The sequence below is a fragment of the Ranitomeya imitator genome, chromosome 1 (genome assembly GCF_032444005.1).
Source record: "Ranitomeya imitator isolate aRanImi1 chromosome 1, aRanImi1.pri, whole genome shotgun sequence".
Lineage (NCBI taxonomy): Eukaryota > Metazoa > Chordata > Amphibia > Anura > Dendrobatidae > Ranitomeya > Ranitomeya imitator.
Genome location: NC_091282.1, coordinates 770,053,150 through 770,070,606, shown reverse-complemented (window position 1 = coordinate 770,070,606; position 17,457 = coordinate 770,053,150).

The following is a 17,457-nucleotide window of genomic DNA, read 5'->3' as shown; positions in this document are numbered from 1 at the left end:
ACGATGCCAGAAGCGTACTTCAAGCAGCATTTCCAGAACCTGGCCAAGCCAGAAAAAGAGGCATTAATTCGCTTGTTTGCTGCCAACCAACAACCGATTCCGGTCACAGGGGTCGTGTGGATGAATATTCGAATCTGTGGGCAAGAAGTTGGAAGAAAAGGGATCCTGCTAGTCCCTGAGCCTGTCAAGAAAGATGTGCCTGTAGTACTGCGAATGAATATCCTACGTGAACTCGATCAGATTATGTTTACCAACCGGGGACCTGGATATTGGAAGAAGGCTACTCCACATAAGCCTACTCAAGAAGCCCTTCAACGACTGATCCGCGTCTGTGGGACGCAGAAGAGTGTGCCATCTTATCAGACGGTAGGGGTCATCCGGGCTCCTGGTAAAGAACCTGTAATCCTACCTCCTGAGTGAGAAACTATAGTATACCTTCCAGTGGGGACTCACCGCAACCTTGATGGGTTGGAAGTGGTTGTTCAGCCTGTGGTAGGCGGAGGAGTGGATCAAGAAGTCATGATAGCTCATACGATAGCTGTGGTCCAGCGAGGACATGTCCCCATAAGAGCTTTGAATGTGAGCCCCAGGGAGGTCACCTTGCCACGAGGGACAGATCTGGCCCTGGTGTACCTACATAAGGGTGAAGTGGTGAGTCAGAAGGAGATGTCTTTATCACTGAAAGAAGGCGTGGGGTGGTCCCTAGCAGTTGCTGCGGGAGACGAAGAGACACCATCCCCGGAGTGGAGTGGACGGGTCATCCTTGAGCAAATGGAAGTGGATGTGAAGGCTATGGGCCCTGAGCGTGTGCAAGCAATAGAAACTATGCTGTGGGAAAATCAGGCCGAATTCGCACGTCATGCCGAAGATTTCGGCTGTACTGAAGCCATCACGCATGAGATCCCGACTGGGGAAGCTCGTCCAATTCGAGAACGATACCGGCAGATCCCGCCCACGATGTACCAAGAGGTGAAAACATTACTGAGGCAGATGCCTGAACCTGAAGACCCACCTCTTCCGACAAGCCTACAACCTGCAGTAACCACCGATTGACCAAACCGCTGCACGGCCAGCTCTACCCTCACCTACTGTATCCTCACCCATCCCTTGTAGATTGTGAGCCCTCGCAGGCAGGGTCCTCTCTCCTCCTGTACCAGTTGTGACTTGTATTGTTCAAGATTATTGTACTGTTTTATTATGTATACCCCTCCTCACATGTAAAGCGCCATGGAATAAATGGCGCTATAATAATAAATAATAATAATAATGCTGGATTCAGGAGTGGCGCAGAGTAGTCAGAGCCCTTGGGCAGCCCCGGTGGTGCTCGTCAAGAAAAAGGATGGGACCATCCGGTTCTGTGTAGATTACAGGAAACTCAATGCCTGCACTGTTTGAGACTCGTATCCGTTGCCCCACATCGAGGAATCCTTGACAGCGTTGGGGAAAGCCAAGTACTTCTCCACCCTGGACCTAGCAAGCGGATACTGGCAAGTAGCCGTGGCAGAGAAAGACAGAGAGAAAACCACCTTCATCCTCCCTATGGGACTGTTCGAGTTTAACCGGATGCCCTTCGGGCTCTCCAATGCTCCAGGCACCTTTCAACGGCTGATGGAAAAGTGTTTGGGAGATTTAAATTTCGAGGCTACCCTGATCTATCTGGATGACATAATTGTGTTTTCATCCTCATTCGAAGACCACCTTGCCCGGCTTGAACAGGTACTCGGAAGACTGCGGGCTCATAACCTGAAGTTGAAGCCAAAAAATGTCACCTCTTCAAGAGGGAGATCGAGTACCTAGGCCACATAGTGTCACAAGATGGAGTTCTACCCTCGCCAGAAAAAGTGGCTGCTATCCAGAAGTGGCCAGTCCCTCAAACAGTGAGAGAACTCCAGGCCTTCCTGGGACTCGCGGGGTACTACCGCCGGTTTGTTCAAGACTTCGCAAAGGTGGCAGGTCCTCTCAATGAGTTGCTGAGGGGTACCGCTGGAGTGCCGAAGACCCAGCGCATCCCCTGGGCACAGGGACAACACGAGGCCTTCCAGGCTATAAAGAATGCCCTTACTTCGGCCCCGATTTTGGCCTACGCAGACTTCGATCAACCGTTCCTGTTGTACACCGATGGTAGCCTTCATGGACTCGGTGCAGTACTTTCTCAGATACAGGATGGACATGAGAGAGTTATCGGGTATGCTAGCAGGTCCCTGCGAGACAGCGAAAGAAACCCTCACAATTACAGCTTCTTCCGGTTAGAGCTCCTGGCCCTGGTGTGGGCCATGACAGAAAAGTTTGCAGGCTTCCTGACAGGTACCAAAATTCAAGTTCGAACAGACAATAATCCTCTGGCCCACCTTGAGAATGCTAAACTTGGGGCCTTGGAACAACAGTGGATGGCTCGCCTGGCCAAGTTCGACTTTACCATCCGTTATCGCTCTGCTACTGAAAACGCAAATGCGGATGGGCTGTCAAGGGTGCCTGTGGAGACTCCAGTGGGGGATCTCGATGAGCAGCTCGAAGAGGAGGAAACCCCAGACTTCAATATGTTCAAGCCCCTTCCAGTCAAGAAGGGAGGCCTGCGCATTACCCCGGCCCCTGGGGAGAACCAATGAGGAATGGGGACACGTTCAGGATGAAGACGAAGGGCTGAGACAGATGAAATGGTGGGTAACGCAAAAGTGGAAGCCTGGCAAACAAGAGAGAGATAATCTGGACTCTGAAATGAGGAGTGTGTTGCACCAGTGGGATAGACTGGAAGTGCGAGAGTCAGTACTATATCGTAAGAGGCAACAGCCAAAAGATATGGAAGTAAGGTGGCAAGTGGTCATTCCAGGAAGAAAGGCTCAAGAAATAGCTAAAGAAGCCCACGAATTCGGAGCGCACTTCGGCCCTACAAAGACCTACCAATGGTTGCAGCGGTATGTGTATTGCCCCCGGTTGGAGCTTGTGGTGGAAGAGGTTTGCCGGCAGTGTCGAGTATGTGACCTCATTAAGAGTACTGAACAGAGGGCACCCATCCAGACCATACAAACAAAGGAACCGTTGGAAGTCTTGATGATCGACTATCTCCTCGTGGGACACTCGGCCTGGGGGCTGCAATACTGTTTGGTGATGACCGATCATTTCTCTAAGTTCGCAGTAGTCACTCCGACTAGAGACCAGACTGTGGAATCGGCGGCACAAGCCATCTGTCAAGACTTCATCCGGGTGTATGGGTGTCCAAAGCGCATCCACTGTTGTGAATTCTGCTCTTGGGCTCCCTCCGGTGGTTATGAGTGGTAGTGCTGCAGTAGTTGGATCGCAGCATTTATCAGGTGTATCTATTTTTTGCAATTTGGGCTGGGCTATATAGCCTTGCTTGATCTTTTAGTCAGTGCCAGTTGTCCATTGTTTGTTTTTTCACATCACTTCTGGTCTCTCCTGTTTGCTGTGCTTTTCTTCAAAGATAAGTCCTGGCTTTGTTTTTGCTGTCCACCTGCTGTGGACCTTATAGTTCTGTGCATTTTCATGTTTTTGTCTTGTCCAGCTTAGTCTGTGAAGGATTTTTTGCAGCCTAGCTTTTTCTCTGGAGATGCAGATATACCCTCCATGTCTTTAGTCAGATGTGGTGTTTTGTATTTTCTGTGGTGGATATTTTCTAGTGTTTTAATACTGACCGCATTGTACTCTGTTCTATTCTTTCTTTTTAGCTAGTATGGCCTCCTATGCTAAATCCAGATTTAATTTCTGCGTATGTTATGTCCCTCTCCTCTCACAGTCAATATTTGTGGGGGGCTGTCTTTCCTTTGGGGATTTTCTCTGAGGCAAGATAGGTTTCCTGTTTCTGTCTTTAGGGGTAGTTAGTTCTTAGGCTGTGTCGAGGGGTCTAGGGAGTGTTAGGTACCCCCCACGGCTACTTCTAGTTGCGCTGTTAAGTTCAGGGTTTGCGGTCAGTACAGGTTCCACCTTCTCCAGAGTACGTCTCATGCTGCTCCAAGGCCACCAGATCATAACAGTACAACTGGCCAACAATGAGTTAATTGCATCTCAGAAGAAGGGAGGAAAGATTTTGAGCCATTTTTTTTCCTTAGCCTGTTTGGTCTGTTCCTCCCTCTTAATCTCTGGGTGGCTGCGGAACCTAGTAATAACATGAGTGTTCAGGAGTTAGTTTCTCGTGTGGATCAGCTTGCTGCTAGGGTACAGGGTATTTCAGATTATATTGTTCAGACTCCTGCCTTAGAACCTAGAATTCCCACTCCTGATTTATTCTTTGGTGACAGATTCAAATTTTTGAGTTTCAAAAATAACTGTAAACTGTTTTTTGCATTGAGACCCCGGTCTTCTCGTGATCCCATTCAGCAGGTTAAAATCATCATATCCCTGCTGCGTGGTGACCCACAGGATTGGGCATTTTCCCTGGAAACTGGCAATCTGTTGTGAATTCTGTGGCTGAGTTCACTTCTGTGGTCACAAGTGGTATTGCAGTCTCTGGGCTTCCTCCCTCAGGTGTTTTGGTGAGCTCGTTGGCTGCCTTGCTATTTAGCTCCACCTGAGTCTGTCTTCCTTGCTCCTTGTCAATGTTCCAGTGTTGGATCTGAGCTACTGCATCTTTCCTTGGGCCTGCTGCTCTGCTAGATAAGTGCTTCTAGTTTGTTTTCTGTTTTTTTCTGTCCAGCTTGCTATTGTCTTTTGCTGGAAGCTCTGAGAAGCAGAGGGGTGCACCGCCGTGCTGTTAGTTCGGCACGGTGGGTCTTTTTGCCCCTTTGCGTGGTTTTCGTTTTAGGGTTTTTTGTAGACTGCATAGTTCTCTTTGCTATCCTCGCTCTGTCTAGAATATCGGGCCTCACTTTGCTGAATCTATTTCATTCCTACGTTTTGTCTTTTCATCTTGCTAACAGTCATTATATGTGGGGGGCTGCCTATTCCTTTGGGGTATTTCTCTGAGGTAAGTCAGGCTTGTATTTCTATCTTCAGGCTAGTCAGCTCCTCAGGCAGTGCCGAGTTGCATAGGTAGTTGTTAGGCGCAATCCACTGCTGCTTATAGTTGTGTGAGGATAGATCAGGTACTGCAGTCTACAGAGATTCCACGTCTCAGAGCTCGTCCTATTGTTTTTGGTTATTGCCAGATCTCTGTATGTGCGCTGATTACTGCACGCTGTGTTGCCTGATTGCCAGCCATAACAGTACAAGGAGCCCCACCAATGATTCCCAATAGAGGGAAAAAAGAAATCCTGACATCATTTTTTTTTCTTAGCTCTGTCTTCAGTCTTTTTTTTCCCCTAGACATTAGAGTGCTTCAGGACACAGCTGTGGACATGGATATTCAGGCTCTGTGCTCCTCAATGGATAATCTTGTTGTAAATGTACAAAAGATTCAAGATACTATTGATCAGAAATCGATGCTAGAACCAAGAATTCCGATTCCTGATTTGTTTTTTGGTGACAGAACTAAGTTCCTGAGCTTCAGAAATAATTGTAAGCTATTTTTGGCCTTGAAACCTCATTCTTCTGGTAATCCTATTCAACAGGTTTTGATTATTATTTCTTTTTTGCGCGGCGACCCACAGGACTGGGCGTTTTCTCTTGCACCAGGAGATTCTGCATTGAGTAATGTTGATGCATTTTTCCTGGCGCTCGGATTGCTTTACGATGAGCCTAATTCAGTGGATCAGGCTGAGAAAAATTTGCTGGCTTTATGCCAGGGTCAGGATGATGTAGAAGTATATTGTCAGAAATTTAGGAAATGGTCAGTACTCACTCTGTGGAATGAATCTGCACTAGCGGCTTTGTTCAGAAAGGGTCTCTCTGAAGCTCTTAAGGATGTAATGGTGGGATTTCCTATGCCTGCTGGTTTGAATGAGTCTATGTCCTTGGCCATTCAGATCGGTCGTCGCTTGCGCGAGCGTAAATCTGTGCACCATCTGGCGGTACTGCCTGAGAGTAAACCTGAGCCTATGCAGTGCGACAGGACTATGACTAAAGTAGAACGACAAGAACACAGACGTCTGAACAGACTGTGTTTCTATTGTGGTGATTCTACTCATGCTATTTCTAATTGTCCTAAACGCACTAGGCGGTTCGATAGCTCTGCCGTTATTGGTACTGTACAGTCCAAATTCCTTTTGTCCATTACCTTAATGTGCTCTTTGTCATCGTATTCTGTCATGGCGTTTGTGGATTCAGGCGCTGACCTGAATCTGATGGATTTGGATTATGCTAAACGTTGTGGATTTTTCTTGGAGCCTTTGCGGTGTCCTATTCCGTTGAGAGGAATTGATGCTACACCTTTGGCCAAGAATAAGCCTCAGTACTGGGCCCAGCTGACCATGTGCATGGCTCCTGCACATCAGGAAGTTATTCGCTTTCTGGTACTGCATAATTTGCATGATGTGGTCGTGTTGGGGTTGCCATGGCTACAAACCCATAATCCAGTATTGGATTGGAACTCTATGTCGGTAACCAGCTGGGGTTGTCAGGGAGTACATGGTGATGTTCCATTTTTGTCTATTTCGTCATCCATTCCTTCTGACATCCCAGAGTTCTTGTCGGACTTTCAGGATGTATTTGAAGAGTCCAAGTCTGATGCCCTACCTCCGCATAGGAATTGTGATTGTGCTATCGATTTGATTCCTGGTAGTAAATTCCCTAAGGGTCGTTTATTTAATTTGTCCGTACCTGAACACACCGCTATGCGCAGTTATGTGAAGGAGTCCCTGGAGAAGGGACATATTCGCCCATCGTCGTCACCATTGGGAGCAGGGTTCTTTTTTGTAGCCAAGAAGGATGGTTCGCTAAGACCGTGTATTGATTACCGCCTTCTTAATAAGATCACTGTTAAGTTTCAGTATCCCTTGCCATTGATTTCTGACTTGTTTGCTCGGATTAAGGGGGCTAGTTGGTTTACTAAGATTGATCTTCGTGGTGCGTATAATCTGGTGAGAATCAGGCAGGGAGATGAATGGAAAACGGCATTTAATACGCCCGAGGGTCATTTTGAGTATCTGGTGATGCCGTTCGGACTTGCCAATGCTTCATCTGTTTTTCAGTCTTTTATGCATGACATTTTCCGTGAGTATCTGGATAAATTCTTGATTGTTTACTTGGATGACATTTTGATCTTCTCAGATGATTGGGAGTCTCATGTGAAGCAAGTCAGAATGGTTTTCCAGGTACTGCGTGCTAATTCCTTGTTCGTGAAGGGATCAAAGTGTCTCTTCGGTGTGCAGAAAGTTTCATTTTTGGGGTTCATCTTTTCCCCTTCTACTATCGAGATGGATCCGGTTAAGGTTCAGGCCATCCAGGATTGGACTCAGCCGACATCTCTAAAAAGTCTGCAGAAATTCCTGGGCTTTGCTAATTTTTATCGTCGCTTCATCTGTAATTTTTCTAGCATTGCCAGACCATTGACCGATTTGACCAAGAAGGGTGCTGATTTGGTTAATTGGTCTTCTGCTGCCGTGGAAGCTTTTCAGGAGTTGAAGCATCGTTTTTGCTGTGCCCCTGTGTTGTGTCAACCTGATGTTTCTCTTCCGTTCCAGGTCGAGGTTGATGCTTCTGAGATTGGTGCAGGGGCGGTTTTGTCACAGAGAGGTTCTGGTTGCTCAGTGTTCAAACCATGTGCTTTCTTTTCCAGGAAATTTTCTGCTGCTGAGCGTAATTATGATGTGGGCAACCGAGAGTTGCTGGCCATGAAGTGGGCATTCGAGGAGTGGCGTCATTGGCTTGAGGGTGCTAAGCATCGCGTGGTGGTATTGACTGATCATAAGAACTTGACTTATCTCGAGTCTGCCAAGCGCTTGAATCCTAGACAGGCCCGTTGGTCGTTATTTTTGCTCGTTTTGATTTTGTGATTTCATACCTTCCGGGCTCTAAAAATGTGAAGGCGGATGCTCTGTCTAGGAGTTTTGTGCCCGACTCTCCGGGGTTATCTGAGCCGGCGAGTATCCTCAAGGAAGGAGTCATTGTGTCTGCCATCTCCCCTGATTTGCGGAGAGTGTTGCAGAAATTTCAGGCTAATAAACCTGATCGTTGTCCGGCCGAGAAACTGTTCGTCCCTGATAGGTGGACTAGTAAAGTTATCTCTGAACTTCATTGTTCGGTGCTGGCCGGTCATCCAGGAATCTTTGGTACCAGGGAGTTGGTTGCTAGATCCTTCTGGTGGCCATCTCTGTCACGGGATGTGCGTGCTTTTGTGCAGTCCTGTGGAATTTGTGCTAGGGCTAAGCCCTGCTGTTCACGTGCCAGTGGGTTGCTTTTGCCCTTGCCGGTCCCGAAGAGGCCTTGGACACATATTTCGATGGATTTCATTTCTGACCTTCCCGTTTCTCAAAAAATGTCGGTCATTTGGGTGGTCTGTGATCGCTTTTCTAAAATGGTCCATCTGGTGCCCTTGGTTAAATTGCCTTCCTCCTCTGATTTGGTGCCTTTGTTCTTCCAGCATGTGGTTCGTTTACATGGCATTCCTGAGAATATTGTTTCTGACAGAGGTTCCCAGTTTGTCTCGAGGTTCTGGCGAGCCTTTTGTGGTAGGATGGGCATTGACCTATCTTTCTCCTCGGCCTTCCATCCTCAGACTAATGGCCAGACCGAACGAACCAATCAGACCTTGGAAACATATCTGAGATGTTTTGTTTCCGCTGACCAGGATGATTGGGTGTCATTTTTGCCGTTGGCTGAGTTCGCCCTTAATAATCGGGCCAGCTCGGCTACCTTGGTCTCTCCATTTTTCTGCAATTCTGGGTTCCATCCTCGTTTCTCTTCGGGACAGGTTGAGTCTTCGGACTGTCCTGGTGTGGATTCTGTGGTGGACAGGTTGCAGCAGATCTGGACTCAGGTAGTGGACAATTTGAGCTTGTCCCAGGAGAAGGCTCAGCTTTTCGCTAATCGCAGACGCCGTGTGGGACCCCGACTTCGTGTTGGGGATTTGGTTTGGTTATCTTCTCGTCATATTCCTATGAAGGTTTCCTCTCCTAAATTTAAACCTCGTTTTATTGGTCCGTATAGGATTTCTGAGATTCTCAATCCGGTGTCTTTTCGTCTGACCCTCCCAGACTCCTTTTCCATACATAATGTATTCCATAGGTCGTTGTTGAGGAGATACGTGGCACCTATGGTTCCATCTGTGGAGCCTCCTGCCCCTGTTTTGGTGGAGGGGGAATTGGAGTATATTGTGGAGAAGATTTTGGATTCTCGTGTCTCTAGACGGAAACTCCAGTATCTGGTCAAATGGAAGGGTTATGCTCAGGAAGATAATTCCTGGGTTTTTGCCTCTGATGTCCATGCCCCAGATCTTGTTCGTGCCTTTCATGTGGCTCATCCTGGTCGGCCTGGGGGTTCTGGTGAGGGTTCGGTGACCCCTCCTCAAGGGGGGGGTACTGTTGTGAATTCTGTGGCTGAGTTCACTTCTGTGGTCACAAGTGGTATTGCAGTCTCTGGGCTTCCTCCCTCAGGTGTTTTGGTGAGCTCGTTGGCTGCCTTGCTATTTAGCTCCACCTGAGTCTGTCTTCCTTGCTCCTTGTCAATGTTCCAGTGTTGGATCTGAGCTACTGCATCTTTCCTTGGGCCTGCTGCTCTGCTAGATAAGTGCTTCTAGTTTGTTTTCTGTTTTTTTCTGTCCAGCTTGCTATTGTCTTTTGCTGGAAGCTCTGAGAAGCAGAGGGGTGCACCGCCGTGCTGTTAGTTCGGCACGGTGGGTCTTTTTGCCCCTTTGCGTGGTTTTCGTTTTAGGGTTTTTTGTAGACTGCATAGTTCTCTTTGCTATCCTCGCTCTGTCTAGAATATCGGGCCTCACTTTGCTGAATCTATTTCATTCCTACGTTTGTCTTTTCATCTTGCTAACAGTCATTATATGTGGGGGGCTGCCTATTCCTTTGGGGTATTTCTCTGAGGTAAGTCAGGCTTGTATTTCTATCTTCAGGCTAGTCAGCTCCTCAGGCAGTGCCGAGTTGCATAGGTAGTTGTTAGGCGCAATCCACTGCTGCTTATAGTTGTGTGAGGATAGATCAGGTACTGCAGTCTACAGAGATTCCACGTCTCAGAGCTCGTCCTATTGTTTTTGGTTATTGCCAGATCTCTGTATGTGCGCTGATTACTGCACGCTGTGTTGCCTGATTGCCAGCCATAACAGCAATCCTGCTTTGCTTAATGTTGATTCTTTCTTTCAAGCATTGGGATTATTGTATGATGAGCCTAATTCTGTGGATCAAGCTGAGAAAATCTTGCTGTGTCAAGGTCAAGAAGTGGCAGAATCGTATTGCCAGAAATTTAGAAAATGGTCTGTACTGACTAAATGGAATGAGGATGCCTTGGCGGCAATTTTCAGAAGGGGTCTTTCTGAATCCGTTAAAGATGTTATGGTGGGGTTCCCCACGCCTGCTGGTCTGAGTGATTCTATGTCTCTGGCCATTCAGATTGATCGGCGCTTGCGCGAGCGCAGAGTTGTGCACACTGTGGCGTTGTCTTCTGAGCGGAGCCCTGAGCCCATGCAGTGTGATAGGATTTTGTCTAAAGCTGAAAGTCAATGATTCAGGCGTCAGAATAGGTTGTGTTTTTACTGCGGCGATTCTGCTCATGTTATTTCTGATTGCCCTAAGCGTACAAAGAGAATCGCTAGTTCTGTTACCATCAGTACTGTACAACCTAAATTTCTGTTGTTATCTGTGACCTTGATCTGCTCATTATCATCATTTTCTGTTATGGCATTTGTGGATTCAGGCGCTGCTCTGAACTTAATGGACTTAGAATTTGCCAGACGTTGTGGTTTCCCCTTGCAGCCTTTGCAGAACCCTATTCCTTTAAGGGGCATTGATGCTACACCGTTGGCTAAAAATAAACCTCAGTTTTGGACACAGCTGACCATGCGCATGGCGCCAGCCCATCAGGAAGATTGTCGTTTTCTGGTGTTGCATAATTTGCATGATGATATTGTGCTGGGCTTTCCATGGTTACAGCTACATAATCCGGTGTTAGATTGGAAATCTATGTCTGTCACTAGTTGGGGTTGTCAGGGGGTTCATGGTCACGTTCCTTTGATGTCAATTTCCTCTTCCCCCTCTTCTGAAATTCCTGATTTTTTGTCAGATTTCCAGGATGTATTTGATGAGCCCAAATCCAGTTCCCTTCCACCACATAGGGACTGTGATTGTGCTATTGACTTGATTCCAGATTGTAAGTTCCCTAAGGGCCGACTTTTCAACCTGTCTGTGACAGAACATGCCGCCATGCGGAGCTATATTAAGGAGTCTTTGGAGAAGGGGCATATTCGGCCATCTTCTTCACCATTGGGAGCAGGTTTTTTTTTTGTTGCCAAGAAGGATGGCTCCTTGAGACGCTGTATTGATTATCGCCTCTTGAATAAGATCACGGTCAAATTTCAATACCCGTTGCCTTTGCTTACTGATTTGTTTGCTAGGATTAAGGGGGCTAGCTGGTTTACTAAGATTGACCTTCGAGGGGCATGTAATCTTATTCGTATTAAGCAGGGTGACGAATGGAAAACTGCATATAATACGCCCGAAGGCCATTTTGAATACCTTGTGATGCCATTCGGACTCTCTAATGCTCCATCTGTGTTCCAATCCTTCATGCATGATATCTTTCGGAGTTATCTTGATAAATTCATGGTTGTATATTTGGATTATATTTTGATTTTTTCCGATGATTGGGAGTCTCATGTGAAACAGGTCAGGACGGCATTTCAGATCCTCTGTAATAATGCTTTATTTGTGAAGGGGTCGAAGGGCCTCTTTGGAGTGCAGAAGGTTTCTTTTTTGGGCTTCATTTTTTCTCCCGCATCTATAGAAATGGATCCGGTTAAGGTTCAGGCCATTCATGATTGGATTCAGCCCACATCTGTGAAGAGCCTTCAGAAATTCTTGGGCTTTGCTAATTTTTATCGTCGTTTCATTGCCAACTTCTCCAGTGTGGTTAAACATTGGATTTGACGGATTTGACGAAGAAAGGCGCTGATGTGACGAATTGGTCCTCTGCGGCTGTTTCTGCCTTTCAGGAGCTTAAACGCCGATTTACTTCTGCCCCTGTGTTGCGTCAGCCGGATGTTTCTCTTCCATTTCAGGTTGAGGTCGACGCGTCTGAGATTGGGGCAGGGGCCGTTTTGTCTCAGAGGAATTCTGATGGTTCCTTGATGAAACCGTGTGCCTTCTTTTCTTGGAAGTTTTCGCCTGTGGAACGCAATTATGATGTCGGCAATCGGGAGTTGTTGGCTATGAAGTGGGCATTTGAGGAGTGGCAACATTGGCTTGAGGGGGCCAAGCACCGTATTGTGGTCCTGACCGATCATAAGAATCTGATTTCCCTCGAGTCTGCCAAACGGCTGAATTCTAGACAGGCTCGATGGTCCCTGTTTTTCTCCCGTTTTGATTTTGTGGTCTCGTACATTCCTGGTACTAAGAATGTTAAGGCGGATGCCCTCTCTAGGAGTTTTTTTCCTGATTCCCCTGGGGTTCTTGAGCCGGTCGGCATTCTGAAGGAAGGGGTGATTCTTTCTGCCATCTCCCCTGATTTACGACGGGTTCTTCAGGAGTTTCAGGCTGATAAACCTGACCGCTGTCCAGTGGGGAAACTGTTTGTTCCTGATAGATGGAATAGTAAAGTGATTTGTGAGGTTCATTGTTCTGTGTTGGCTGGCCATCCTGGGATTTTTGGTACCAGAGATTTGGTTGGTAGGTCCTTTTGGTGGCCTTCTTTGTCGCGGGATGTGCATTCTTTTGTGCAGTCCTGTGGGATTTGTGCGCAGGCTAAGCCTTGCTGTTCCCGCGCTAGTGGGTTGCTTTTGCCTTTGCCGGTCCCTGAGAGACCTTGGACGCATGTTTCTATGGATTTTATTTCAGATCTTCAGGTTTCCCAGAGGATGTCGGTTATCTGGGTGGTTTGTGACCGGTTTTCTAAGATGGTTCATTTGGTACCTTTGCCTAAATTGCCTTCCTCTTCTGATTTGGTTCCGTTGTTTTTTCAGCATGTGGTTCGTTTGCATGGCATTCCGGAGAATATTGTGTCCTATAGAGGTTCCCAGTTTGTTTCTAGGTTTTGGCGGGCCTTTTGTGCTAGGCTGGGCATTGATTTGTCTTTTTCTTCCGCATTTCATCCTCAGACAAATGGCCAGACCGAGCGAACTAATCAGACTTTGGAAACTTATTTGAGATGCTTTGTGTCTGCTGATCAGGATGATTGGGTGGCTTTCTTGCCATTGGCCGAGTTTGCCCTTAATAATGGGGTTAGTTCTGCTACCTTGGTTTCGCCTTTTTTTTGTAATTTTGGTTTTCATCCTCGTTCTTCTTCAGGGCAGGTTGAGCCTTCTGATTGTCCTGGTGTGGATTCGGTGGTTGACAGGCTCCAGCAGATTTGGGCTCATGTGGTGGACAATTTGGTGTTGTCTCAGGAGGAGGCTCAACGTTTTGCTAACCGTCGTCGGTGTGTTGGTTCCCGGCTTCGGGTTGGGGATTTGGTCTGGTTGTCTTCCCGTCATGTTCCTATGAAGGTTTCTTCCCCTAAGTTCAAGCCTCGGTTTATTGGTCCTTATAGGATTTCTGAGATTATCAATCCAGTGTCTTTTCGTTTGGCCCTTCCAGCCTCTTTTTCCATCCATAATGTGTTCCATAGATCTTTGTTGCGGAAGTATGTAGTGCCCGTTGTTCCCTCTGTTGATCCTCCGGCCCCGGTGTTGATTGATGGGGAGTTGGAGTATGTGGTTGAGAAGATTTTGGATTCTCGTTTTTCGAGGCTTCAGTATCTGGTCAAATGGAAGGGTTATGGCCAGGAGGATAATTCTTGGGTTGTTGCCTCCGATGTTCATGCTGACGATTTGGTTCGTGCCTTTCATTTGGCTCATCCTGATCGGCCTGGACGCTCTGGTGAGGGTTCGGTGACCCCTCCTCAGGGGGGGGGGGGTACTGTTGTGAATTCTGCTCTTGGGCTCCCTCCGGTGGTTATGAGTGGTAGTGCTGCGGTAGTTGGATCGCAGCATTTATCAGGTGTATCTATTTTTTGCAATTTGGGCTGGGCTATATAGCCTTGCTTGATCCTTTAGTCAGTGCCAGTTGTCCATTGTTTTTGGAGGATTCACATCTCTTCTGGTCTCTCCTGTTTGCTGTGCTTTTCTTCAAAGATAAGCCCTGGCTTTGTTTTTGCTGTCCACCTGCTGTTCATGTTTTTGTCTTGTCCAGCTAAAGGCCCCTTCACATTAAGCGACACTGCAGCGATACCGACAACGATCCGGATCGCTGCAGCGTCGCTGTTTGGTCGCTGGAGAGCTGTCACACAGACCGCTCTCCAGCGACCAACGATGCCGGTAACCAGGGTAAACATCGGGTAACTAAGCGCAGGGCCGCGCTTAGTAACCCGATGTTTACCCTGGTTACCATCCTAAAAGTAAAAAAAACGAACACTACATACTTACCTAACGCTGTCTGTCCCCGGCGCTGTCCTTCTCTGCACTCCTCCTGTACTGGCTGTGAGCACAGCGGCCGGAAAGCAGAGCGGTGACGTCACCGCTCTGCTTTCCAGCTGACCGACGCTCACAGTCAGTACAGGAGGAGTGCAGAGCACAGCGCCGGGGACAGACAGAGGAAGGTAAGTATGTACTGTTTGTTTTTTTTACTTTTAGGATGGTAACCAGGGTAAACATCGGGTTACTAAGCGCGGCCCTGCGCTTAGTTACCCGATGTTTACCCTGGTTACCAGTGAAGACATCGCTGGATCGGTGTCACACACGCCGATCCAGCGATGTCCACGGGAGATCCAGCGACGAAATAAAGTTCTGGACTTTGTTCAGCGACCAACGATGGCACAGCAGGGGCCTGATCGTTGGTCGCTGTCACACATAGCGATCTCCTTAACGATATCGTTGCAACGTCACCAAAAGCAACGATATCGTTACCGATATCGTTATGTGTGAAGGTACCTTTAGTCTGTGAAGGATTTTTTGCAGCCTAGCTTTTTCTCTGGAGATGCAGATATACCCTCCATGTCTTTAGTCAGATGTGGTGTTTTGTATTTTCTGTGGTGGATATTTTCTAGTGTTTTAATACTGACCGCATTGTACTCTGTTCTATTCTTTCTTTTTAGCTAGTATGGCCTCCTATGCTAAATCCTGATTTCATTTCTGCGTATGTTATTTCCCTCTCCTCTCACAGTTAATATTTGTGGGGGGCTGTCTTTCCTTTGGGGATTTTCTCTGAGGCAAGATAGGTTTCCTGTTTCTGTCTTTAGGGGGTAGTTAGCTCTTAGGCTGTGTCGAGGGGTCTAGGGAGTGTTAGGTACCCCCCACGGCTACTTCTAGTTGCGCTGTTAAGTTCAGGGTTTGCGGTCAGTACAGGTTCCACCTTCTCCAGAGTACGTCTCATGATGCTCCAAGGCCACCAGATCATAACAATCCACTCCGACCAAGGCGCATGTTTCCAAGGCAAGGTGATGGAAGAATTGTATCGCATGTATGGCATCGAGCGGTCCCGGACCACCCCTTACCATCCTCAAGGCAATGGAGCTTGTGAACGCTTCAACAGAACCTTGCTTCAGATGCTGAGAACATTGGAGGAGGATTAGAAGGTGTGTTGGCCAGACTATCTGCCAGAATTGGTCTGGACCTACAACAATCGGGTCCACTCCACTACGGGTTATACCCCCTATCTACTGTTGTTTGGAAGAGCCGGACGAGAGATCATTGAGCTGAATTTGGAACAGCCAGAGGAGCTGATGGAGCGAACTGTCACCTCATGGGTGAAAGAGCATCGGCAACATTTGCAAACGATACGGCGGTTGGCGGGTCAGCAACTGCAAGAAAAAGAACATACAGCCTGCAAACCGACTCAAGAGTTACCGCTCCAACCTGGAGACCGAGTATTGGTCAGAGAGAAACGCCCTAAGGGAAAACTAAGTGAGAGATGGGAGGTACAGCCATACAAGGTTATCGAGCGAGTGTATGCTAACGGCACTGTCTACAAGGTACAGATTGAAGATGGGGCATCTGCCCCTAGAGTACTTCACAGAAATATGCTGCGGCCTTGCCGGTCTGAGGTCTGTTCTATGCCATTGTCGCCCGAAGGCGCCAGTCCACTTCCGGAATCTGTCATGCCTGATGACCAAATTGATGATGAGTGGTGGACCATCCCTGACACAGTAGGGTGTTGTGAATTCTGTTGTCAAGCTCCCTCCTGTGGTCATGAATGGTACTTTGGCTGGTTCTGTCCATGGGCTTCCTCTGGTAGTTGTGAGTGGGGCTGCGGCTTCTGAGGTTCCTTCCACAGGTGACGAGGTTAATTCGTTAGCTGGCTGCTCTATTTAACTCCACTTAGATCTTTGCTCCATGCCACCTGTCAATGTTCCAGTATTGGTCTAGTTCACTCCTGGATCGTTCTTGTGACCTGTCTTCCCAGCAGAAGCTAAGTTACTGCTTGTTTTTCTCTGGTTTGCTATTTTTCTGTCCAGCTTGCTATTTTGATTGTTGTCTTGCTTGCTGGAAGCTCTGGGACGCAGAGGGAGTGCCTCCGCACCGTGAGTCGGTGCGGAGGGTCTTTTTGCGCCCTCTGCGTGGTCTTTTTGTAGTTTATTGTGCTGACTGCAAAGCTGCCTTTCCTATCCTCTGTCTGTTCAGTAAGTCGGGCCTCACTTTGCTAAATCTATTTCATCTCTGTGTTTGTAATTTTCATCTTTACTCACAGTCATTATATGTGGGGGGCTGCCTGTTCCTTTGGGGAATTTCTCTGAGGCAAGGTAGGCTTTATTTTTCTATCTTTAGGGCTAGCTAGTTCCTTAGGCTGTGACGAGGCGCCTATGGAGCGTCAGGAGCGCTCCACGGCTATTTCTAGTGTGTGTGATAGGATTAGGGATTGCGGTCAGCAGAGTTCCCACGTCTCAGAGCTCGTCCTAAATTATTAGTAACTATCAGGTCATTCTGTGCGCTCTTAACCACCAGATCCATTATTGTCCTGACCACCAGGTCATAACAGTACAGGTGGCCCAAAGTACTAATGCATCTCAATAGCGGGATAAGAGAAGTTCTGAGACCATTTTTTTTTCTTTGCAGTGTGTTTTGTCTCTCTTTTCCCCTTTACCTCTGGGTGGTTCAGGATACAGGTGTAGATATGGACATTCAAGGTCTGTCGTCTTGTATGGATAATCTCACTGCAAGGGTACAAAACATTCAAGATTTTGTGGTTCAGAATCCGATGTTAGAGCCTAGGATTCCTATTCCTGATTTGTTTTTTGGGGATAGATCTAAGTTTCTGAATTTCAAAAATAATTGTACATTGTTTCTTGCTTTGAAACCTCGCTCCTCAGGTGACCCTTTTCAACAAGTGAAAATCATTATTTCTTTGTTACGTGGCGACCCTCAAGACTGGGCATTTTCCCTTGCGCCAGGAGATCCGACATTGCGTGATGTTGATGCGTTTTTTCTGGAGCTCGGATTGCTTTATGATGAACCAATTTCAGTGGATCAGGCAGAGAAAATCTTGCTGGCTCTGTGTCAGG